General features: G+C 32.5%; 1 protein-coding gene across 5 annotated transcripts in view; it reads left to right on the forward strand.

The window, feature by feature from the left end:
• NOVA1 (NOVA alternative splicing regulator 1) overlaps window positions 1-25,801 on the forward strand; it is a 152,175-nt gene that overhangs the window by 43,769 nt on the left and 82,605 nt on the right. Inside the window, exon 1 of one of the 5 annotated variants that reach the window (XM_075754086.1) lies at window positions 14,888-14,972. The exons of 3 other annotated variants lie outside the window; for them this stretch is intronic. The gene's annotated coding sequence lies outside the window, so the exon portion shown is untranslated. Of the gene's footprint in view, window positions 1-14,887; window positions 14,973-15,731; window positions 15,798-25,801 lie in introns of those variants that run through there. One more of the 5 variants, XM_075754084.1, reaches the window with a different exon arrangement.

Below are 25,801 nucleotides of genomic sequence, written 5' to 3' on the forward strand. Positions count from 1 at the left end.
CCAAGAAGTTAACATTGCAGAAGAGCATTCTCAGAGTTGTTTGTACTTACCACTCAAGCTATTAAACTGTGCAATGACTATTTTATAGGGTAGAACCCTAGCTCTTTTGATGTGTTATTACTGTAGCGGGGGGTGAAGATTCCACCCAATTTGATTCTCGTGGAAGTTGAAAAATCAAACTTAATTGCTTTACATGCCCAATAGAATGAAATTGGAAGATGATCTCGTTCTTAAAGCTTTTGGGTTTATAGTTAGTCCTTTTTCTATTCTGTTAGGTTGAGGGCCTAGACATTGGAAGTTGCACTCTTTTTACTTTCAAAATTGAAAGACTTTTACAAATTTATGAAGCTTTTATATGCAATGTAACTTTTAATTCTGATAAAGCATATTTGCAGTTGGTAAACAAGAAGTTGCACAGTTTATTGTGAATTAGGTTTGCAGCCTCTGATTAACATTTCTGTTATCTACCTGTTGGAATTCCCATGACAGATTCTGAAAAAGGCATTGCAGAAAGAATATGCAAGCTCTGGAACTCTTTTTGCATATTGAGAAATTCATGTTGTAGTATCTGTGTTAGTGCACTGTGATGAGAGAGCATATTTTTCTTGTTTGGTAGACAGAATTGAAATGTGGTGCATTTTCTTGTGATAGTAAAACTTAATTTAAAACCAAATTTGAATCTTAAGCTAATTGTACTTGGCTATTTTAGTGCTAGTAGAGAAATTGAGGTAGTTTAAATAATAAGTTCAATATCAATATTTAAAATTATTTTTCATTTTGCTTGGTATATCTACCTGCTTTGCACTATTGATCAGGGACAACACAGTAGTCCAGGATTTAAATTTGTATTGCAGTTGAGTATCTTAACAGGATGTAACATTATACGTGTGTTTTATTGAGCAAATTTTCTTTAACTTTTTTTACTGTGATCTTTTTGCTTTTAATAGGCACCGTGTTATGTAGCAACTACTATGTTATATAGCAAAATATGTTTCTATTTTTACAGATTTTAGAGACTTTAAAAATCTGTACGAGCTTAGGTATTTTATTTTTTTTTAGGTCCATTAGTAAATGGGATACTGATGGACTTCCTTAGAAAACTGCTGTTAAGTAACAAATGTTATGAATCTATGTGCTTCTGTGTATGGAAGCACTTTTGTTGCTTTGATGACAGTAGCTGAGGAGGTACAGAATGATAACTGTTCTGATTTTACTCTTTAGAATTATTCATTTGTATTTTTCTTTTAGTTTATATTTTTATTGTAGAGCCCTTTTTCCAAGCCAAAGTTTTTTGGCAAAATCTTTGACTTGTATAATGCTGATACATTTTCAGCTATGATTCTAATTACAAGAGGGCTTATCCAGCAGAACTTCTAGTGGTGTCATCTTCAGATTCTCCTGACAGTTTTCTGTGGATGTTTTGAAGTCCTGGTTTAGTTAACATATCTAGATAGTAATAATGAGGTGTCAGTGCTTTGTATTTTTATTAAGCTTGTATTTGCTGCCATCAAAGGAATTACACTACTTATTGCATTGTGAGAGGAGAGTTTTTATGAGCCTTTTGGATGCTCTCAATGCTAGTTTCAGTTGGATATTGCTAGTATATATGTGAGAGTAACACTTAAAATGTAATTGCATTAGATAAAAATGAAATAAAACAGGTGTATACAGTTTTCACTTTTTTAAAATTTCAATTTAGTTCTGTTTTTTTTTAACATTTGTTCTCTATGTAATAATGCCTGAGGGTGAGGTCCTAATATGTGTATCATTATGCAAAGCACTTTTTACCCTTAATTTATACATAATGTGTATTTAGGACATGAAACCTTAAAAAGGAAAGATCATGCCTACTGATAAATCTGTCTTACTCCATATTTTAAAGCACCATTAAGGTCATCACCAAAATCTTTTTCATAAATAGTACTAGAGTGCTAAGGACCCAATGATCCAGTGGACACTGGTATTTTATATTTTTCAGGAGCACAGTGGAGCTGAGCTGATCCTGCCAACTTCCTCTACGTTTTCTGGGACCATGAAAGAACTGGCAACCCTACCTTTTAATACTGACTTATTTTTAGCTCATTTCTGTAAACTATCAATCAAATCCCAAGATCAGAGAATCATTTGTAATAATTTGTAAAGACAGTTTTAAGAAGGAGCTAAAATGACTTTCAGGCACTGAGAATTTTTATTTGCTATTGTACTTGCATCAGTTTCACAGATAGTTTTAATATTTGAATACTAGCAGGGGAGCATAAAGACTCAAGATTGAAAAGTCAGTTGTCTAACATATCCCCCTTCCAAAAGAACTCTTCATTAAGGAAATTAATGTGTTTTTCTGTACAAATAATGGCCTGAAATTGTAAATAAATATGAAGTCATTTTATATTTTATGTATTTTCTGTTAATTTTATTTAAATACTTACATATAAGTGCCATTTAAAATATCTTAACATTTGTAACTGTGATTTAGCTCACCTTGATTTGTAAGGTGCATGCAATTAAATTTTTCACAATTTATGAGAAATTTTTCTTTTCATTAAGATTAACTCTGATTTTGCACAACTGCATTTATAACCCATTCTTGTTTGACTAATAAGAACCTTTCATGTGCTTTCAGCAGGAGCTAGATTCTGATGCTTATGGCACTGCATTATTATTCTCTTGCACCGAGTATGGACTGCAACATCAATAAAACCATGATTGCTTTAATATTGATGGTTTGGGATTTTACCAGGCAATGCTGGTCATTTTTTTGCAGTTAAGATAAACAGATTTTTTTAAAAAACAAAATTCCACATAAACTAATTTATGTTGGGGTTTTGAGATAATATAACCTGCTGGTGTGAATAAATAGGAGTAAGCACAATAGGCTCTCCCATAACACACCCATGTTCAAAATCTTGACCTAATGAAAGCAGACAGAGGGATATTCATTTGAGAGCCCAATATTATGGAAGCAATATAGTATAGAGAATCTTCATGGTATTTTATTGATGACTTGAAGAAATAATATGCAAGTCAGTAAAAAAGCATTGTGTATGAAAACTCACTTGAATGATATCTTGGACTTATTTGTTGGTCTTTATTTCTAACTTTGGACAATGTATAGAGTCATTAGACTCATCTGTTTAGGTCCCATATTAATTAAATGTTTTCTTTTTAAGCACATGGAAAAAATGCTTATATGAAGTCAGTGAGAAATGATTGTGCATTTGGTGATAATTTTGGTTTGGTTTCACAGAGGAAATTAACGTATACTTGTGTGTAGTTTTAATTGATAGCACGCTGTGTTTAGAATTTTTCTCTTACAATAGTTATTGATAATATACCTTTTCCTTTACACTTACGAAAATTGCAGAATTTTTTCCAGTAAGCTGCCCTGCATACAGTCTCCCTTTTAGATGTAGATGCATGTGCTCTCTGTCTTGCATTCTCTTTCATAAACACATGGATGCATGTACAGGATGGGATGCAGTTTTGATTTAGATTTATTATATTGATCCAATAAGTCCATATCTTTAATTTGATACAGAAATATTTACTGTTGCAATGGCTCATTTTATGAACTTACGTTCATTTTTTTCTCAATAGTTAAATAAGTTTTCAAAATTAAAAACAATAACAAGCGTTCATGTAGTTAGCAATGATAAAGTCTAATGTAAAAGTAAAATCTTAGTTTTATTTACTCCTTTATTATCCTGTTTTTGAATGATACACGTACGTAGAAAGAGACCATGAATCTTTAAATTCTAATTGTATTTTCTTATACGTTTGCTTTATGTTCTTAAAATATGCATATTTAGTATGTACTTATTTACAAAAGTATGAATTAGCGTGTTTTCTTCATGCGTAATTTTGATCCCTATTGGCTGACTTGTAATACTCTATAGGTATTATTCTAAAAGTAGTTTTAAGTAATTATAAAAACCAGTATGTTATTGATTAATGTTTTCAGGATGATAGATAATTTTACTTGGCTATGAGGACACATTTCTTGCATCAGAGTTTCCATTCTGAAAGTTAGTTCACAAAAACAAAATGAAAAGGGACAAATCATACAATAAAAAATAACATTTTAGCTAAAAGCATGTATCAAAACTATAGCCTGAACAGTATTGGTTCTGCAGAATAAGCTGTACCCAATCCAGTCCAGCAATTAAATGATGCCAAAGACCTCTTCATGTATAGTCTCAGATCACTTCAAAATTTAGGTTAACAGTTTTAATCCTCTGGGGTAGATGCTGTATGCTTACTTATAAAAGTGAATGGACTATAGGTGCACAGCCATTTGAAGAAGCTTGCTATTAAGAAAGTCCCATTGGAGACTTTCAGAAGTTGTTACAACGCTTAAATTAGGAAAACTATTTGTTTCCTTTACAGGCAGAGAATTAAAGAGAAAAGTCTTTCTGGCAATTTTAATATTGTATTCTTAATCTATTGTTGATTACATGCGATAACTGCTACTGTTTTATTAGACGACTGATGGAAAATGTAGAAAATCACAGCATAAAGCAAGTGAGGAAATCTTCCTGTAGCCAAGGCCGCATAGTGACAGCAGAACTGCTACAGAAGAGGAAGAACAGCTATAGGAGACCTGTGCAATATAATTTCTGAAAATTTGAGGAAGAGGAAGATATAGAACTGTCTCTTCTGTTCCCTCCCCACACACTGCCATTTGACTGTCAGTCCTTCTGAACCAATCTATTTTTTTCTGTGTAGATTCTTTAATGTTGCTTAAGAACTTGCCATATTCTAGCAGCAAACATGAGACTGAAGTATTTAAAGTCCCTATTTCACCTGCAGAGTTACTAAGCAAGACCTGAAATTTTGAAACTGGACTGAGGTTTACAAGAGGTCAAAAAATTGGCAATAATTTGTCCATTTCAGAAACTCATATGTAGAAATTTTAAATAAACTCTGTGTTGATATGGTGCCAGGGCACTATAAAATAATTCTACAGAGATAAATAAATTCAGGAAATTCAAAACTTTAACTTCTGAGCCCAGTGCAGCATAATTTTTACATTTCTGTAAGCGTAATTGAGAAAAAAAACTTACAGCACCAAAATGTTCTGTATATGATTTCTGAGTAATGGATCTGATTTTCATTAATTATACTTGAGATTTAAATTAAATTGTATTGTGAGAAATTTTCCATATGTTTCACTGGAAATGCTGAATAGATTTATACTAATTTGGATTTCTGGAGTGATGACAGAGGTCTGAAAGTGTCCTACCTTCTCTGGCTGACTCATTCGGCTTTGATCAATTAAATCTTTGGTATGTTGAAGTTATACTTCACTTTGCCTTGGCCAGTGAAAATTACTGAGAATTTATTTAGACTTGATAGCAGTATGCTAATGACTCTCTGGAAGTTCTGTTATTAATCAGTGCAGTAAACCCATGTTAAAATGTATTTTAATACTAAAGGCCTAATTAATAAACATTATTTCTCATTTTGTGGAAAGTTACGTGATAACTTGAGTGATAGCATTTTTATCTAGGTAGATTGTTCTGTCTTACCTTTCCATCTTTGGCCTTTCAGGGAAAATACTTGGTTTAGGTACTTGAATCGTCACATATTTTGAGCTAAATTACCTCAATGTCTGCTCTGTTATTTACAGAAATGAAGATGTGAGTTGGAACAACCTTGTCTTAATCATAGCACTATAACATGGAAGAGATAGTCAGATAAACGAAACAGGAATGGATAGGATTTCTGAGAGATAATTTTAAAATTTTATCTGGTTTATCTAGGATAAACCATCAGACTTGCAATTGATCGAGTTCTCTGAATTCTCCTGTATTAAGCAGAATACTTTTACTCTCTACCCAGTAGTTGTTACTGTTGTCTTGGATCCTCTGCAGTCATCTAATCCTATATAAAAACAAGACTGGAATTACCACTTGAGGCTATTTGTTAGATAGTCTAAATAACTTCTGCTTCAGAAGTTATTAGAGAGGTAATATAGGATCATTGTTATAAAATGAACTATCTTAGGTTTTTAAACATTAAAATTTTGTGACTTTCACTGTTTGCTTTTTGTTTCTTGCTATCTTAATTGGTGACAAACATTACAGTTACTCCCTCTTAAGTTACTGTGTGTCTTTTGCTTGACTCCAGGAAGAAAAAAACCCAAACTTAAGCTTTCCTTCACTTCTTTCTGTCCAAATATGACTATAGTAAAACCATCATCGAGTGTCAAGTCTGTTTTATCATAGCTTTGAGTCTGTGATATGTAGTTAGCAAGAGTGAATTATGTGGGGTTTTTTTAATGAGGCCCCATTTTTTTTTTTCCAAACGTGGTCAGCTGCTTGACACTTGTGGGGAAAAAAATATTGCTAAAGAGCTAAGTAGCTTAAAACCATTTCAAAGGGATTGGGTGCTAGGCCAGTGACTTTGAATTTGACTCTCTATATGGTGTAATGTCAGTGTAGAGAGTTGTGTCATCAGGGTAACATGTTTATAGTTACTCGTGTTTGTGAAAAGATAAACTTGTAGATTTCATAACAAATACTCTGTTGGTTACTTACATTTAGTAAAGTGCAGTAACAAGTATGATGGTTTTAAGTGTGTGAAATGCTATGGATTAGTGTGTGGTGTGACCTTACAGGTGAAAGCAGGAGTCTTGAGAATTTTATATTTGCTCTTAACTCTTCCGGTGTGTAAATGTTCTTGTCCTTCTAGCTAGGGTGTCCATGGATGTGTCACTTGCACCGCAAGTTTACATTTGATTTGTGAAAAATGGTGATTCCTTTGTTATAACAGACTTATAACAATGTTTTCTCCAGTAAGCTTCATTATCTTCATTATCTTGAGATAATGAAATGATTCTGTTAGGTTGTTTTGGAAGAACTACTGTGTTTATATTTGACAGTGTGAAACATTAGGTGTGTGGGAACACTGGATGGCCAGGTGATACAGCATTTAGCCAAGTTTTCAAAGTGCAATTACCTTCTGAGTGTCTTTAAAACAATCTGAATAAGAATTATTTCCAACCTCATTTGATGTAAATATTGTTTTCCTATTGAACTATCAGTAGGCTTGATGAAAGCTCATTTGCACTATATGTTCATATTTGTTACATACTATGTACGTCATCGAGGAAAGGTTTCAGGCATGATTTCAAGCTACATAAAACAGAACATAGTGAACAAAATACTGGTTTTGATGGTAAGTCTCTCTAGTACTTGAATAAAGGTGTCTTGAAGCACCTCTATGACTTTTATACATCAGAAGAATGTCAACTAATACAATATCTCTGCCTTCTTGTGCAGTTAAGATTTAATATTATTCTTGCCTCATAAATTAGTTCAGTGTTGAACAAAACTGTTTTACAGATGCATTTTTCTGAGATTTTTTAGATTTTTGCTTTCAAAATTAAAATGTTATTGTTGCTTACAAATGAAAAGACTTATTCAAAATGGTATGTTTTTATTTCCTGAATTAACTAATATTGACAAGGTTGTCCTTCAGAGGGTTGTAATACAGTATTTAATTATCAACTCTAGTTTCCTTTAATAGCCTCTGTAACAAGATCATAATTATCTCGCATATAATCATTGGCTGATACACTTAGCAGCCCATCTATGATTCATTCTTTGCAATTACTCACACTTTGTAGCCTTGAGACATAAAGAACTCTATGCTTTTCTTGACAATTAAGTATTGTTAATGGTTAAAGGTATTCTAATTTTTCCCATTCTACTTTGACAATGTCCTTGAATCTAGTTAGAGGTGGCATCTTCTAGGCTGTGTGAGCGATCGGTCTCAAATAACCAAATGGTTATTTGGTACTTGAGCTTTCCCTTGGCTGTCCAAATTAATAACAAGCAGTTGGATGTTGTACATGGGTACCAAATTGTGGTAATTGGAAAGTTATCTAAATGAAAGTTATCTTAAACCAATTAAGAAGATAGGACTACTTTTCAGTTTAGAGAAAGTATTTTAGATAACATTTAATAATATTTAATAATGAAGTATTCAAAGCATTAGCAGTATGAGTTATTTCAGCTTGAACTGAAACAAGATCGGCTCTTACCTGCTAATGATACACTAATGATAGTCCAAATTCACTATGTAATAGAATATTGAACTTGTTTTTAGTGGGCAGAGCTTAGCAGTTTCTTCTCAGTTCTCGTGGCTAGTGGAAAATAGAGCAAGAACTGTCCAAGCCTTCTATTTCATTGTGATGTATATGCCGTAAAGTTGTAAATAGAAATACACAAAGCCAAAGGTATCCTATGTCAGGTAAAATACAACCATTAAAAGCTGAAACCACCACAGTTTAAATTTTGGTAAAAAGAGCAGCATCCTTTTGTTTTAGATTAGCAGTGTTTATATGTTTTTAGTTCTAATATCTTTGTGTCAGTAAATTACCATATTTGACTTTTCTGTGTGCAGTGGGATCATTTTAAAGTATTTTGCAAATTATTTCCTTTTATATGAACTTTGCTTATTTTAATATGTTGGAAAAAATCCAGTGGTCACTTTGAATGGGTAAGGTATATTGAGAAATACACTATTTTAGTATTTGATGAGAAACTGTGGTTTTATAATAATTTTGTCTGTTACCTTTTTCAGATATAACAAATTGGTATGAATTACCAATATAACAAAACAAGAATATTGCAATAACAAATCAAAATAGAAATTTTTATAAAATCTTTTTAGAGGAACTAAAATGATGGCTTCTTACCTGTTTAGAAATGTACAAGCATGAGTAATTAATGTATTTTGCATGCTTTCTGGTGGTAGTATGCTTTCTTACTAATGAAATTTCTGAAGTGTAATAAAATATATTTTAGTTCATCATATTTCTACCACCTTCCAGGCATATTATCATTATTTCCTATCTTGAAATTTTTCATCTATACTGCTGTTTAGCTTGAGATATTTGAAGTTGTCTAAACACTAATCTACTTCTGATAAAGTCAATCCATTGAGCTCATCTTAAAATAATTTTTTTCAAAATTCATTAAACTACCATTAAGGAAAGTTGAATGTCAGTCATCCGCAATTGAAACTATAAAATATTCAGGTATCTGAGTGTGATATGTCTTTGATACTTTAAACAAGAAAGTCTGTCTTCCCCTAATCTCCTCACCTTGATAGCACCCTCCAATCAAAAATTAACTAAATAAAAGGCTCTGCCCACCGTTCCCCAAAAGGGATGGCTTCCTAGGCTTGTTGCCATGTGAGGTTGAGACAGTTTCTGATCTGTTTAGTGCTGTATAAGTAGCCACTAGCTGTTGCTAGAAAAAAAACAAAACACACCAAACCCCCCCCCCCCCCCCCCAACCAGTTTCTGGATCCTCATGTTATAAACAGAAGCATTTTTACATATCCATAATGTGTTTGTGCTTCTTAAAGCTTGTTCATTTCCTAACCCCTGTAGTCTGTGTAGTGATATGCTAAGTTTAGTGGAGTTCTAGTTATGATTCGTGATCTATTTACAGATATTTATTTATTTTAATCTTAGTTGTGAATCTCATAGGGATGCAGAACTCACTTTGAATATACTTTGCTAAGTAGTCACTACTGAGATACATTTAGACTCTCTTTAAAAAAAAAACAAAAAGAAAAAAGAAAAAAATTTGGAGCAGCAGAGGATGACTACATCACCAAGTGTTGACTTAGACAAGGATGTCCTTATGAGGCTTCAAAGTCCTTACTGTTGCCACCCTGACAATCTGTATCTCATCTAGGATTTGCGGCTGGGCAGCATGTCTATTGACTTTATAGTTGCATCTGCCTCAGTTACATTTTGGTTTATTCTCTGACTTTATTCTGCATTGTGCGTGCTTGCATGCACTTTCTCCCTCTGAAAGTTCAGTCCTGTATAAGCATGTGATGTGTACTTTATGGATGCACATTAGTTCTTGATTTTGCTATTGCAATAGCTTTTAATCTGAAATACAAACCCTTACTACTGTGAAAAGCAACCGTTTTATGATTGGCATATTGTAGTAGAACAAAAAAGCAACTTTTGGTTTAGTTTTAGTCTTCAACTGAATGTATCATTTACCAGTATTTAGAGTGTATCACTGTGGAGGAGAATGAGAGCGTTAGTGTTTGGTTTGCTTCAGACCTTCAATATACAATGTAGTGATAAAAGGTTTAAAAATATATATTCACTAATATTTCTAACTGAATGCAGAAGACTGCAATGCAATGTAATACTAAAGGGAAAATTATTATTAATGTATCTTTAAAAGCATAGTTTTGCAATAATATTCTAAATCTAGTTCCATAACATGCAGTGTTTGAATGAGGATGTCTTGTCATATTATAGTGGTAAAATAATAAATTATTGTCAAGTCATAGGGTTTATTTTCTAAGACAGATTACAAATGAATATGCTGGTTGTGTGTCTTGGATTCTGGAAGAATATGGTGGTTGTTTTTCATGTAACTTTTTGTTTTCAAAATACTGAGCAGGTGTTTGAAGACTCGCTTCTACTGTACAAGTTTCTAGTATTTAACTAAAGATAACTAAATTGTCTAATTTAGTTGTACAATTTAGACAATTTAATTTTGTAATTAAACTTAATTGTGTTAGACAGTTTAGTTCAAAAGATTTACTGAAATGCTTTTCCAAAAGCATATGAAATTGTATGCAAATGTGTGTTTATATATATGTATAAAAAAGTAGGAGTTCCTTTGTAGACTAAATGCTTTTGAATATTTTCCCACTTGCATCTGCAGATAAAGTGAAACATTTTCTATTCAGTTACATTTTTGTTATTTGCAGAACTTAAATTCTTCATAACTCTACAATAATTTTTCTCCCTTTTTCTGTTGTTTTTTTTTTTTTTTCACATGTGTAAGAACAGTCAGACTAAATAATTTGTAATGTATGTGGACTTTGTCTTCTATAAATTATTTTGTTCTGTTTCGATTTTAGTAGATGAGAAACAGGAAATACTGCACAACAGTTCTTTATTACTGAAGTAGAAAGCAAACATGGGAAGAAAATCAGGATGATGACAGCATTTTTGAAATATACTCATGTCTTTTATACTGAACTCTACTTTGGGGGGGGGGGAAGGCATGCACTTGAACTGCCACTCATGCATGACTGAATATTTGCATTCTATTCTTTACTAAATATCAGTTCAGCAGTGTTGGGGGGAATGCTTTGGATTTGAAGTCACTAAAGCAATACTGATGTTAAGGAACTCCGCTGAAATGTGACTTAAGGAATAGCAACGTATAGGCTGCCAGTTCTGTTTCGGTAGGTTAATTAACCTAAGTTTGTTAGTTTGAATATTCTCACTGAGCATAGTTCTGAAAAATAGCAGTTACACGCAACATCCTGCTACTTTCTTCCTTTCGAGCTCTTAACCTGATTCTTCCTTCTGTTCTTCATGACCAGTTTATGTTGTTAAAGAATGAACAATGCACGTTCATGTCCCGTGTCTTATCTTTTTTCCAGGTTTACCAGATTCTTAGTGTGAATTTTAGATTTTTATTTTTTTTTAAAAAAGCATTAAGTTGAAACCCTCAGTGTAGATTCTGACTTTGTAGAAGTAGAACTTTAAGTGTGCCACTGTGAAGGTGAGCTCAAGTTATAGGAAGGATTTCTGTTTCTTGTTTTGTTCAAAATTTTTTTTAATGTTAAAAACCTCTCACCCCCCACTGCACCTAAATACCATGTACTGGAATAGAAACAACTCCAAAGTCTTTCTTAAAATGAAAATTTTAGGAGTGAAATAATAAAATGGACTATAGACTGTATATCTTTGCTACTCTTCACATTTTTCTCTTAATTTTAGAGATGTGCAGTCATCTGTTTTTAAATACCTGATGGCAATTACAAAAATAAAGATATGTTAATTTCTGGAACATGATGCTTAGTATGGGAAAATCAAATTCCCTCTTTTAAATATTTTTAGATTTCAAGTGCGCTGTGATATATTACAAAATATTATTTAATACTGTGAAAGTATGTGATAAAATATAGGATATATAATCAACATAGCACATACACTCATTTGCATAACAGCAGGAAATATGTGAGTATACTGAAATTGTCAGGAATTATAAACATTCTGATTATATGTGTGTATGTATCTATTTTTTCCCATGTATTCTTTTTTAAGATAAATAGATTCTTTTAATTTTTTTTATGGAAATTGTCTTCCAATAAAACCAAGAACTTCAATCTCTTTTAAAATTATGGAATGGATATATAATCTTACAAGACTTAGAAGGAAAATCTGTTTGTGGCTATGTGTAGAAGAGGGAGAAACTGAAGGGAAAAAGTTGAAAATAGTTGTTTTACTGCAATAGAATATATAAAATTGTTTGGTTTTAATGGTATTCTAGCTCGTTTGTTGGAGCAACAGAAGTAATTTCTCTACAGAAATATTTTTCCTGTTATTTCTTAGATCATATTAATTGTATTGGGAATAAATACATGACTAGTCAAATGTTTTAATTCCTTTCTAACAAATGGAGTAGCTGTAGTATAGTGGTGTTTGTATTTGTTTAAATGCGTATTTGGTTCACTGAAAGATTAGCATTCCTTAGTACTTTCACCTCAAATTTATATCCATTTTAATACTGCAGAAGAAATGTGAGAAAGATGTTGCAACCCCTGACTTTTACTATCACCTTTCCTGAATCTTTTATCATCAATTTTCTCCAAAATAACTATATTAAGTGGGATCTGAAACAAGTTTAAATATAATATTTTGATCTTTTCTTGAAATTGAATTTATTCTCATTGTAATGAGTAATCATTTTTGAGATAGTACCTCAATTTCATACACTTGGTAAAATATTTGGCATTGGAGAGTCAGTATTCCATTACAAACCATAATCACACTTCTAAATAAACACTTAGATGAAGGAGTTGCACTTTGATATATGTGAAGTTTAAATTATGATATTTGCAGAATTAGGAAGACAGTCCTGCAGTGTCAAAATATAAAACCAGGCAAGGTAACTAGACATCCATCTTCATCAACTCTATCAAGTCATTTTAAATGAAAGATAAATCTGCATCAAAAATACTAGGAATATTTTTTTTTCTGTAGAAAAAAATCTAGATATGAGCATTCGTGTATTAAGCTTGAATATTATATATATTCAGTGGGTTTACAGAACACCTAATGTAAAGGGTGAAGCAAACTAGGGATCTCATGATCACAGTAATTATTATTTTTTAATTTTTTACTGACTATATACAAGGTACTGGTAGTAATACTGAGCTGTTACCACTTTTTCTACCAAGAGAAAAGATATTTCTTCCCACAAAAAATATGGAAAATAAACTCAGCTGATTTACTGAACTTGTAGAATGAATAAAAAACCTGTATAATATATGCACTCACACATAACCTAAATTATTGTGTATGTGCATGCCATTTTACTTAAAAAGAAAAGTTGCATGTTATTTGCAATTTTTGAGAAGGCTTTTGTCTTTACTACCAAAAGCAGAACTGTCCAAAAGCTGCTGTTGGAAGTGACGAAATCTTCAGCCAATAGAACTTAATCTGTTCCTTTAAATGCAACGATCTACATGGTTTCACTTTTACCTACATGCTTTGCTAAAATATAAGTAAAGCCACATCATTTTATCCATTTTCTTGATACATGAATTATGATGAGTTTTCTGAATATTTTCCTTGTCTCATGACTAGCTCAGTTTCTATTCTAGTTATGGCAGTAGCATTTTTGTATGGATTTAATGGTTTAATGCCATCTCTTGCGAAGTTTTGAAATTTGAAGAAGTGTCTGATAAAGGTACTGATTGCATACTTGAAAAGCATTTCTGATTTACAGAATCAGAAAATATACATATATATATACAAGTTTGTGACTCACTTTTCTAAAAGATTTTTTTTCTACTTTTTAACTCTTATATTTTTTTTCATGGAGACAATTTGAATTTGTTGGACTCTAATGCAGTCTCTGCTTTTATTCATAAGTCTAGTACTGAGAAAAAAATCTTGATGTTAATGTTCTATAGTTCTTAAATTGTTCCCCTTAAAGATTTGGTTGTTCATGTAGTAGCCATTAGTACACAGTGCTTTTCTTCATTAACCAAAGAACTTAACTTTGAAACAAGAAAATCTCAGTAATTTACTTTCCTGTAGAATTGTAGTAGAATTATTTTTAACCACCACTTTATTTTTTGTGCCTACATACTACAAAAATAAACTAAAATTAAAAGTTCTACTATCAAATCAAAGGTTCCAAAACACATAGTTAGAGCCCTGTGAGTATAAGTATCCTTTAGGATAAATGTAGTGTTTAATTGTTACATAAGATTCAAGATTGCAGATAGAAATTTAATAATTGTTGTAATTTCTATTCCCCAGTTTTGTCAGGGATATTTTGTAGAGCTTCTGCTTTTAAAGGATCATCTTCCATTGTGGAATCTGATTTTACCTTTAAGTCCGCCTATGGCAGCTCTGTTTAAACTTTTACTTTAATTTCTCTTAATTTCCTTTAATACGTTAATCCTCTACATTTTGTAGTGTATGAACAATTAGTAAGGTGAACAAATCAAAGGCCTTTGGTGGTGTTCATCTAGTTCAAGAGCACATTGGAAGTCTCCATTTCTGTTCAGCAAGAATATTGTAGGTATACCGGTTAAAAATAAAGGTGGCATGTTTTTCCCAGAGAACTGGGTACAGCTTTAGAGTTTTTCTGGTATTCACTAGTTTTCAAAATGAGCTGCAAAGCGTATTAGTCCATACATTTCTAAAGACCTTAGCTATTTCAGGCTTGAGAGAAGTTCAAGTCTGATATGCTTGTTGGAGAAGAGACAGCACATTAGGTCTTGTAGTCATTACACAGGCAAAAAAAGCAGATACTTCAGTTTCAGAAATCTGCAGAGCAGTGACATGGCGTTCCATTCAATTTTTTACCAGATATCACAGACTGGAAATGTGAGCTTTGGCTGATACTGCTGGGAAGGAGAGTGCGGCAGGCAGCTGTAATTCCCATCCTGTAAAGGTACTGATACTTAAAGTCTCTGTAGTCCAAATTGGTGCACAAAAATGTTGAATTTGGACCATAGATCTATTTTCAAAGTTCATTTTCTGCCAACCATTCCTAGATGATCTGTGGATACGTTTACAATTTTTTGTTTTGTAGATACGAGTAAGGAGAAGATACTTTGGAGTTGCTTGCAGGTTGCTTCCTGAAAGACTGTCTTAAAATAAATAGACAACACTGTGTGGAATGCAATTCTAGTGCTTTCCTAGGGTTTGACTTGAAAAACAGATTTCTGAAGTCAATGATATCCAATTGATTTAAATTAGGCTAAAATTTTATTCCATGTACTTGTAAGTTTGGTTGCTTTAAAATCAAGTTAACTCTCCTCATTGATTTTTCTGCCTCAGAAAATGTAGCTCAATTTTCAGTCTTACTTATTCTTAAAAAGAAATATGAGATTTTCTAGTTATAGAGTGATTCTTATCGGTGTGATGTTGTTGAAAGGTATTTCAGTGCAGGGCCAGCTGCAAATGGTTGTTCCGATACATTCATTGACCATATCTTGGTAGCATCAAGTTTGTCTGCAGTATTATAACAACTACAATTATGATTCCTACAGGGAAGAATCATAGCAAAAAGTAAATTTATTTGTGGAATAAGATTTTTTTTTTTTTTGTAGTATGCTCTTAAGGAATCATAAAGCCTAGAGAGTAACTGAACATTAACATGACTCCATCTACTGTCAAACCCATTCCGTTTTATATATTTTCAGGGAGTATGGAGTGGCACAGGAAGGAAATGGCATATCGCTGGAAAGTTGCTCTAATTCAGCACAGGATTCTTGTGAGAAATTCCTTCTAATATTACATCATCCTATTCTGTTTTCACAGTCTAATTTCTTCATTTTTTAATGCCACTTTTGTTCATATCAATAACCACATTAAAATACAGTTAGCAGATTAAATAGGCTTTCATCAGTGTTAGCAGTGCACAGGTGATACCATGACAACTCAGTACTATATATTTTGTCATACTGTGTTATGTGAGGGCTTGTGGGTTCAGTAATAAAATTATTTTTCCTTTTTTATAAAGTTTGCTATTTTTTAACATTACATTTCACTGTCTAACATGATATTCAACAAACAAAAATAAGTCTCAGCTGCTTCCACTTCAGTGAATGTTTCTGACAATACTATAAGTAGCACTTCAGTAGCGGAAAAAAAAATAGTGCTCTTGCCAGAAAAAAAAAAAAAAAAAAGAAAAGGAGTGAAAAAAGGCAATCCAATAGTTACTTCAATTATATGGCAAGAGTTTTCTTCATTGACTCTGCCTTTGCCTGAGCTTACTACCTTTGTCTAATTTACGATTTCTTATCAAACTTTGTAACTCAAAGGAAAGTACTTTACTTTTCTTTTTCCTGTTCTGTAATGTCAAAGAAGAGTCTGAAAGATTTTTTAAATTTTTGTAGGTACTGACTTAAGGTCAGCAGTGACACTAACAAAACACATATTTTCAGGTATAATAACAAACTCATTCTGTAAAACTATCCAAAGTATGAAAAATTATTAAGATTAGGCTTTCATCATAGATTAGAAAATAAAATGTATGCATAACATGAAGAATAGATTTTAATTAAGGAACTGTTTTATACTCTATTTTTTTCTTCAGGTATTTGACATTTGTAGATCATTCATAATTAAGATGAACATGAAAAACTGTGGCCAGCTTTATAACCTTTTATTGAACTCTCTGTGTGGATTCATAAATGTAATGTCAGATGGAAGATATCAGTGCATTTTTTTTCTCCTATCTACAATCCCCAGAAATAAAGTGTTTTTTCTGTATGTTATTTTGTGTTTGGCCAACATAAGCCTGTATTTTTTTCTGCATATTTAATGCATTTTGTACAAAGCAATTCCATAAACCTGATTGGGTACACGGTATATACCAATATTGAGTGAATCCTATCTTCCTTTTCTTTAAAGCTCATCCATTTCAGCTTTTGTTCTATTAGTCAGTGATTTCCTCTTGTTTAAAACTTTATGACTCTAGTGTTTCTAACTCCCTCTCTCTGTTCTTCTTCCTGAACCACATATGTACACTATTTGTTCACGCTCATTTCAGTTACTGAATAAGGCTCTGTAGTCATGACGAACTGCAAGAAACTGTTATCCATTTGTGACTTTGTCTTCAAATATCTCATATTATTTGGTAGATTGCCTGCCATCATCTCATTTCAGTCTGTGTGTCAGAGATTTGCTTCTAAAATTCTTTATTTACTTGATATAAGTGATCTTACACATGGATTTGGTTAGGATTGTGTTTTTGTTTCTTGCGATGACTCACATACCTAGTTTTGCTGTTCCTGATTCCTAGGATATCTTGTCTTGACTGTGCTTATCTTCTTATAGACACTCTACTTGGAACTTGAATAAATAATTTTAAAGCTGATCTCCGTTCTCTTCACAGACGCTTCTTTCTTACCTATTTTTGGTTACTACCTACCCTTTCTTTTCAAGACTGTAATTTGTGTGTCAAATTGCATAGCCAATCTATGAAATTTCAGATTGCATGTGTCTAAATTTTGCTGTTTGTAAAAACCTTCAAATGCTTATTCTTCTTTACAGGTTACCAGAGCCTTATCTAGGTCTTTAACTTTTGTTTCTTCAGAAAGCTACTTCCAAAGTCATATGATTAAGATCTTTCTCTGATCATGTCACTTCAATTTCGTTGCTTTCTAATTCTATATCATGTCAAATGCAAAATGTTGTTCCTGCTCATCAGTTTTCTATACTTGAACTCCTTTTCCTAGAAAGAATTTTACCATGTTGGACTTCACAGCCTTTCTTAATAAGTATAATTGCCCCAAACTATGTGCAATCCCTTGCATGAGGAAACCACTTCTTACAAACATTTGAGCTTTTATGTTCTTTTCCAAACCTGTTCATAGAATCTGTCCCGACTGTGAATTTATAAATGACAAGGATTATAGCTGGACAGATGTTCTACCTTATGAATTATGAGTTAATACCACTTTCCCTTTCCTGATTCTAAAGAGTAAAAACCACAAAAATAAAAACAAGACAAGGTTAAAACATCTGAATGGTTTGTCTCATTAAGTGTATGCATTCACTTTTGCTCTACACACTGAAACTTTTCTTCTACTGCTTTAAACATCCCATTCCATCTCTTTTCTGCAAAAGTATAGGTCAACGTGTTTCCATTAGTATCTGCTGGCTTGAGGTTCAGTTGTGAGGAAAGTAAGAGGGAAGAGGAAAGAAACTTGATGTGAATATGAGCAGCTAATTATAAAAGCAACAGAAAGCTAGAATAAACTTCTAAAACTGAAGAATGAATTATCAATGCAGAGAGATAAATTCCCCCCCCCCCCCCCGTTGCTCTAATTGTGTAGATTCAATAATAAGGATTACTTGGTGTGTGTGCTTTAAAAAATCATTATATTGTGGTTATGTAGTAGAATGTTTAAGTGTACAGAAAAATCATGATATTTTGTCTTCCTTTTCTAAGGCATTACTAATCACATACCAGAATTATGCGACTCTTTTAAAAGCTATGCTTTATGGAATTCTGTTGAGTTTTGTGCGTTAATAACTGCCATGTAATTAAATTGGGAAAATGGCTGTTCAGCACATAAAATCAGATACTTTCTCTTCTTTATGATAGATGAAAATTCTCATGCTCAAATGTTTTAGTTTTGTTTAGTGTACTAGTCATTTTAAGAATGAAGGTATTTTTTACCTTTGTTAGTAAAATAATTAAGGTTTAGTGTAGAAATACATCTATGAAGATCATGTATATACAAATAGTTTTTATTCTTTATTTTCATACAATAAAATTTAGTTTACAAGGTCATGGTATTTAGAATACATTTCTAGAAATGTACAAACTAAGTTTTCACAGTGTTGAAGAAATGTTTCAGTATACACTAACCTCTTTTTCCTTCTGCTATGTGACTTATAATAGTTGTTTTATGCTGATTTAATGTCTTCCTTGAGAATACTTTCAAGGACATCTTTGATTAAATTGATCAGACTTAATGAATATGTATATGTATTGGACTAAATTGTAGGTTGCATTTAAAAATAAACTGTCCTGTGTGTATCATATTATGGTAGATTGCAGTTAAAGAATGGGGCCACCCATTCTAAATGTGAGATTAAGTCACTTTAGCTTAAGTCTATTTAAAAATATTGTAAAAATAAACCCTATAATTCAGCAATTAAATTATTCATTCCGAAATTTGAAATTAACCTACGTGTTACTTCTTTCAATGCCAGTTAAAAATTGAAAGCTCTGTATGGTTAAAAGATGAACTCTTAGATGAAACAGGCCTGGATATTAGAGGACAGAGGTTTTTAGTATAAATTAAATAAAATGTGTCTATGTCTGCTCTGTCCACTTGTTGTTAGTTGATATACTACTTACAGTTTCTGTTGAAATTAGGGGAAGGTACATGTGGAAATGTCTTAGTAGGAACATTCTGCTTTTAGACAGTACCTTAGTAACTTAAGAACTTTTCTAACAGTCTGTCTGTTATGGTGCAGTGTAAGATGCTAATCCTATATGTTTAACTGACAGTCATTGTAGTTTAACTGAAAGAACTCTTCTTCCTTTCTAATGCCTTTGCACATCCCACTTCAAAATATTTGAAGTACTATGGAGCACTATACTGACAGATGGCATTGTGAAATGACTTTATCAGATTTCCATAGAGGCTCTGTTTTTTGAAGTTTGCTTTCTATCTATCATTCCTGAAAACCAAGTAAGACTTTAAAAACTCAATCTTTAAAAATAATTAAAAAAAAAAAAAGGTTCCCTAGCCCAAATTAAGGCTCATTACACAAATTATGGATTAATTAATTATAAAGGGTACTTTTTAAACAAATTTTGCTCTGAGCAATATTTCTGCGACGTTCAATAAGGCTTAATTTGTTGATATTTATTGAGCAAGTCTATTCAGGATGAACAGGCTAGAATGGTTACTCAGCTGTGTAATTACTTCAGGACTGACAGAAACAAGAGTAAGAAAAACTCTGTTTATTAAATCACTTGTTTAATATCCAGAATGCAGAAATCAGACTTGCTTTGTGGAGATTAAGATTTTTCTCCAGAGTGAAGTCTCACTGTGAGTATAGTTTAAACAGACATTAAAACTTGAAATGGAAAATGAAGATGCCAGCTGATCAAGGACAATTCCATTGTTGTGAAATGATGTAATATATAAAAATTATAAACATTTTGTATTGATAAATCCTTCTAATAGTATATTATTATTTCGTGAAATAAAACATTATTGAATTAGTTTTAAGTAAGATATTTTAATAGTGATTGCCACTTGCAAAGCTAGCCTCACTTCTATCATTACAAAAATGATAATATAATCAGATTGAGAAGATATTTTTCACCTAAGTACTAGGGAACTGAGATTTTTTTACAATGAGCATTCATGAAACAAGAGAAACTTTGATAATGTTTGTTTAATTTTATGTCATCATCCCATCCAAACCTACATAACAAAACATTCAAACACTTAATAAATAGTATTGTATTCATTTTATAAAAAACACATCCTAAGGATAACGCTTGTTCTATAGGAATTATAACAGCAGTGAACACATTTGCTTAGATTATGGAGTTTATAGATCCTTTATTGTAGCTAAGGTAATCAATGCAGCAGGACCATAAAGAATGAATCGATATGACCCAAAGAAACTTGCGTGTGTGCGCGCACGCGTGTGTGTGTGTGTGTGAGAAGGAGAAAATTAATTAGCAAATAAGTATGTTGACTGCAGGAAAATGCTTTTGGAAGAGTTGGCAACATCAGGTTTATTGTTTTCAGCAAAGAATTTCAACCTAAAATAAACTGCCTGATATAAATGTACAACAATTGCTGATATAAACCGGACTAATGTTTTTATCATTATGTAACACTAGACGGATGTATTTTTGTAAAGTTGATGAAATCTGAAAACAAAATGCTCATAACCTGTTAGATGTAGAAAATGTAGAACCATGCATCTCCTAACTTTCTACAAAGTGTTGTAAATTATCTCAAAGATACATTTTAACTAGGAATTCCACCAGGATATTTTTATCGTTTATCATTTGAATTTAAAGTTTTAACAAACTGTCTTAACTTCAAAATGGAAATGTTGCTTTAGAGTGTTCTATAATAGATTTGAAAATTGTTTTTTGTTTTTTTTTTCCTACTTTGGTAAATTAGTAGCTATGTGTATAATGGAATATTTCAAATGTTTGTATCAGCAATGCTTTTACAGTTTTGTGCAAACTTTTTTTTGTTATGATGCTCAGATTTTCTCTAAGTGTACTTGATGTAAACACTGAAAAATTAATTCTATGTGTAAATTACTGTTATTTCTGGACTGCATATGAACATATATTTACTTTAACAGTTTTCCAGAACATTGCTTTTAGTTTCATATATTTAACTTTGTAGTCATTGTACTGGATATTTAATACATTTAAAAGCCTCTATATGCATTTCCTTTTAGTTAACTTCAAACAGTTACAGCATATTATGGTTTGTGTATTTGTATTTTGTGCAAGTATAGTTATGTCAGCCTGCCTGCTTAATATTGACTTTTAAAAATGTTCATTGTTTTGCTGAAAATTATACCCTTTTTTATTTTCTTGATATATTAAACTGATTTATATTTTAAAATATGATGACATAGATTGAACTTCCTTTAAGTGTAGGACAGCTTCATGATAGTCAAAATTCTTGCTAGACAACTGAAAAGAAGGAACCTGCCTGTACTGTGTAAGTGGAACAGCATTTGGGTTCTCTCTGCACACTTTACATTCTCTCTCTTCTGTTACAGAGATATATCTTGATTCCTCAATTCTATTTTCTTGTGTAATGACTTAGAAGACATAATGTCTGTCCTGATCAATTTTGCAATGACCTTGTACTGATTAATGAAATCTGATGTTATCCCTTATTATAATTATCCCATAAATTACACTTCATATATTGAGTTATGTTTTTAACACAAAGTCTGACAATGTGTAAAATACAAATGGTATTTCGATAATAGCTTACTCAGGCTGTATAATGATCACTGCTTTCCTGAGCCATAGTTAAGGAAAAACTTCCATGTTCAGGAAGGACAATACCATGTGTTGAACTTGAAAGTCTGTATTGCATATGTGTCAATAAAATTGAATACATATGCAGATTGTGTTCTGCTGAAGTCTGTGATTAAAGCCTTCTGCATTGCTATGAGTTTTTGCAGATTTTCATCTTCAAAAATACATCCATTACAAGCCCATTTGGGAAACGTGTACAAAGGTGACAGAAACTCTACTTAGTAATGAGCGCTTACAAAAGAACCACCATGTCCTTTTATTTATTTTTGGACCTTACTCTGTCAAACTTCTAGTTCTTGTTTTAGAAGAAAGGATGAATCAGTCCCTTTCCTGTGCCTTCATGATTTTGCAGACATCTGACATGTAGCTCATTTCCAGACTTTGAGAAGTGTAAGCTTACATTAATTCTTTTATTAGAAGCCAGCCTATAGCTTTAACTGTACTTTTGAACTCTTCTGAATCCTTTCCAGTTCTAATGCATCCTTCAGAGACAAAGGGACCAAAGTTGAATACGGTTTAAACATACAAACAAACCTTTTATGTTATGATATGCTGTGTCATACTTTTTTCCTGGTTTATATTCCTTTCTTAGAAATTCCTAACATTTGTGTTTTCTCTTTGACTGTTAACACAGAACCAACATTTTTATGGATATCATAATCCAAAATTTCACTTTTGAGTGAGTGAAATAATGGTCAAAGTTCATTATTTTTGTGTGTGAAGGTAGGATTTTTTTTCTCCTTTGTGCATCACATTTGTGTACATAGAATGTCATTTGCCATTCTTTTACACAATGGCTTAGTCCTGAGACCCTTCTGTGATTCTTCACTGTGACACACATCCTTATTGCCTGACAATCATCACCAAAATAACAGAATCCTCAGCACCAATGTCTTCTCCCATTTTCCAGATCCCTTACTGCATATCCCTATACAATACTATGTGATCTCTCTCCATTGTGTGAATGGATAGTTTAGTCTTTCCCTCTTTCCTTTTAATTCATTAACTTTTCCATGTAAGGACATTTCTTCTTATTCTGTAGTAGCTTTGTTTCCTAATAAGCTTTTGGAAAGGACATTATTGAAAAAAACATTTGGAAAGGAGGCAGCAAAGGTTCTCTGTGCTCTTATAATTAGAACATAACCTTTCACAATCTCCTTTACACAACTTGTTCAGAGAATTTTCTTTAATCTAACATTTCATTGTTGAATCTTGAAATTTTAATTTAGTAGCTTATTAGAAAATAATTTAGAATATGTATTTAGAACTGTATGCTATATTCTTCACATCATTTACATTGTAGTACAACTTTGTTGTCTTCTAATCTGTGACCAGTGTGTTACTACCACATATTATAAGTCTGTAGTCAGAAACAGTTCATGTTTTAGTATATCTAGTTGGCTGATGGTCCAAATAATTTTTATAGCTCTTTATTATGTTACTGTAACTGTAGCTTTTTGAAACTATGCATCTAGACTCTTTTTTAGTATTAAGTTTTTGATCTTTATTTTTCATAGTATTGTCTATATAAGATGGAGTTGCCAAAGTAAAACTTAGTAGTTAGGCAATAGGATATTGTTTAGAATATTCTGCTTTTCCTAACATACACCTGTCATAGGAACATTTCTTGAAACTATATTTCCACATTAAGGATATATTTCATTGACACTCACAATGAAGTTTGTTTCCAGAAAAGTTACAGGTTTTTTAATAAGTAAAGTGTAAGTGCCTTAAAAAGTAGTTCAGATTCCATGTATTACCTTGCACTTGTTTACACTGAGTTTTATCTTTGTCATCTAATTAAATACCTTTGTATTGATACATATATTCTTCTTTACAGCGCTCATCTAAAAGGACTGGGAGATGTCAAAACATTGAACACTATTCCTGGATACTTTTCAACACTATATTTGCACAGCTAAAAAAGGAAGATTGATAGCCTGAGTTCCTAATGATAATCAGTGTCACTTTCACAGATCACATTTGTATCCAGATACTATGAGAAAAAACTTTGCAGTGTAGATGAGGGAGGGGTTGTATCAAAATATGGCAAGAACGACTGCTGCAGTACATTAAATTTTCCTTAGAAAATGTGGGGATGATGGCACAACAAAAACTAAAGCCATGCAAGGTCAAAATTAAAGAGTAAAGAAAACTATAGAATAGAATCATAGAGTAATTCAGTTTGGGAGGTATATCAGTTGATCTCCAGTCCAAATTCCTTCTCCAAGCAGGGTCAGCTGTGGAGGCAGACCAGATTGCTGATGCATTTATCTTGCTGCACAGCTTCTCTGCAACCTGTTCCACTGCAAGACAGTCTTCACCATGAAAAGGTTTTTCCTTATGTCTAATTTGAACTTCTCATTCCAATGGATGTTCAAGGTCTGTTGTCCTCCCACCATGCACCCCTGAAAGAGTGTAAGTCAATCTTCTTGATGACCCTGTAGGTATTAGGGAGCTGCTTTTGGGTCCTCCTGAAGCTGCCTATTCTCCAGGCTGATGAGAGAGGCCAGTTACCTCAGCTTCCCCTTGTAAAAGGGTAGGTGTTCCATACCCTTGACTGTCTTGGTGGCACTCCACTGAGCTTTCTTCGGTTTATCAACATCTTAGTTGTACTGGAGGACCCAAACCTAGACCCAGTACTCTAAAAGCAGTCGAACAGCTGCCAAATAAAGAGGCAAATAAATCTATTCCAAACCTTTCCATTAGTCAGTATAGTTAATCTGAAATGCAGAGAGCATTGATTAAGCCAAAAGTAGGGCATATTGAAATATTTTTGTTAATTCATAAATCTAAATTCTGTTGCTTCTAATACTTTAAAAAATACAGAATCAGATGTCTACCCAACATGCATGTCTGTGAAAGGAAGTTGCATCACAACTTGTTGGAAGGAAAATGGTGGAAAATTCTAAATGTAAAATGAAAGAGAATGCAGGGAAATTCAGAAAATTGTCAGTTTTAATAAAACCTGTATATCCTATCCAGTCAGTGTAGACAAATACTTGACTATGTGCCTTGAATGTCTTGCTCTATTATTTCTTGTCAGTTCAGATGCATTCTTAGACCTTTGCAAAGTTGGTACTTGCTTATTGCCATATTAGGCTGTGCTGGTGAACTGGGATGGAGCTGTTGTCGTGGACGTAAAAACTGAGTGAACTCTGAGTCATGTTCATAATAGCTGTGGCTGGACAGATTTATTTTTTTTTTTAGTATCTGTAAGCATAGAAGCCTAATTAAAAAAACCAACAACACCCCCCCCCCCCCGCCGCCAAAACCCCACTTATTTTAATGCCAGCACTACTACTTAATCTCAAAGTTGCTGCTATTACCAATATTTCTAACCCTTCATCCAAGTATGAGTTTGTGGGTTTGTTTGGATCTTGTTTTTTCTGTGTACATGTAATTCTCAGTGGTATCCACATGCAAAAATCTTTAATGCTTTAACTTTTTCTTATCTACAAATATTTGTCTTTTGGGTATGGTTAGTATTCTAGAGAGGAATCTTCTTATGTTCTTACAGCATATAGCATGGTGGTCTGTCTTCTAAACAGAGGTTCTGGTTCTAAAAATGAGTAATAATTAAGCAGAATTAGTTACTAGAACTGGTGTAACAAAGGTGTTACCATAATGGTAGGAGGCAGCATGTTAATACATTAGAGGAAATGTGCTTGATCATTTTATGTAGAAACAGCCCAGTAGACATAGTTATATGAATC

The sequence above is a fragment of the Balearica regulorum genome, chromosome 5 (genome assembly GCF_011004875.1).
Source record: "Balearica regulorum gibbericeps isolate bBalReg1 chromosome 5, bBalReg1.pri, whole genome shotgun sequence".
NCBI lineage: Eukaryota > Metazoa > Chordata > Aves > Gruiformes > Gruidae > Balearica > Balearica regulorum.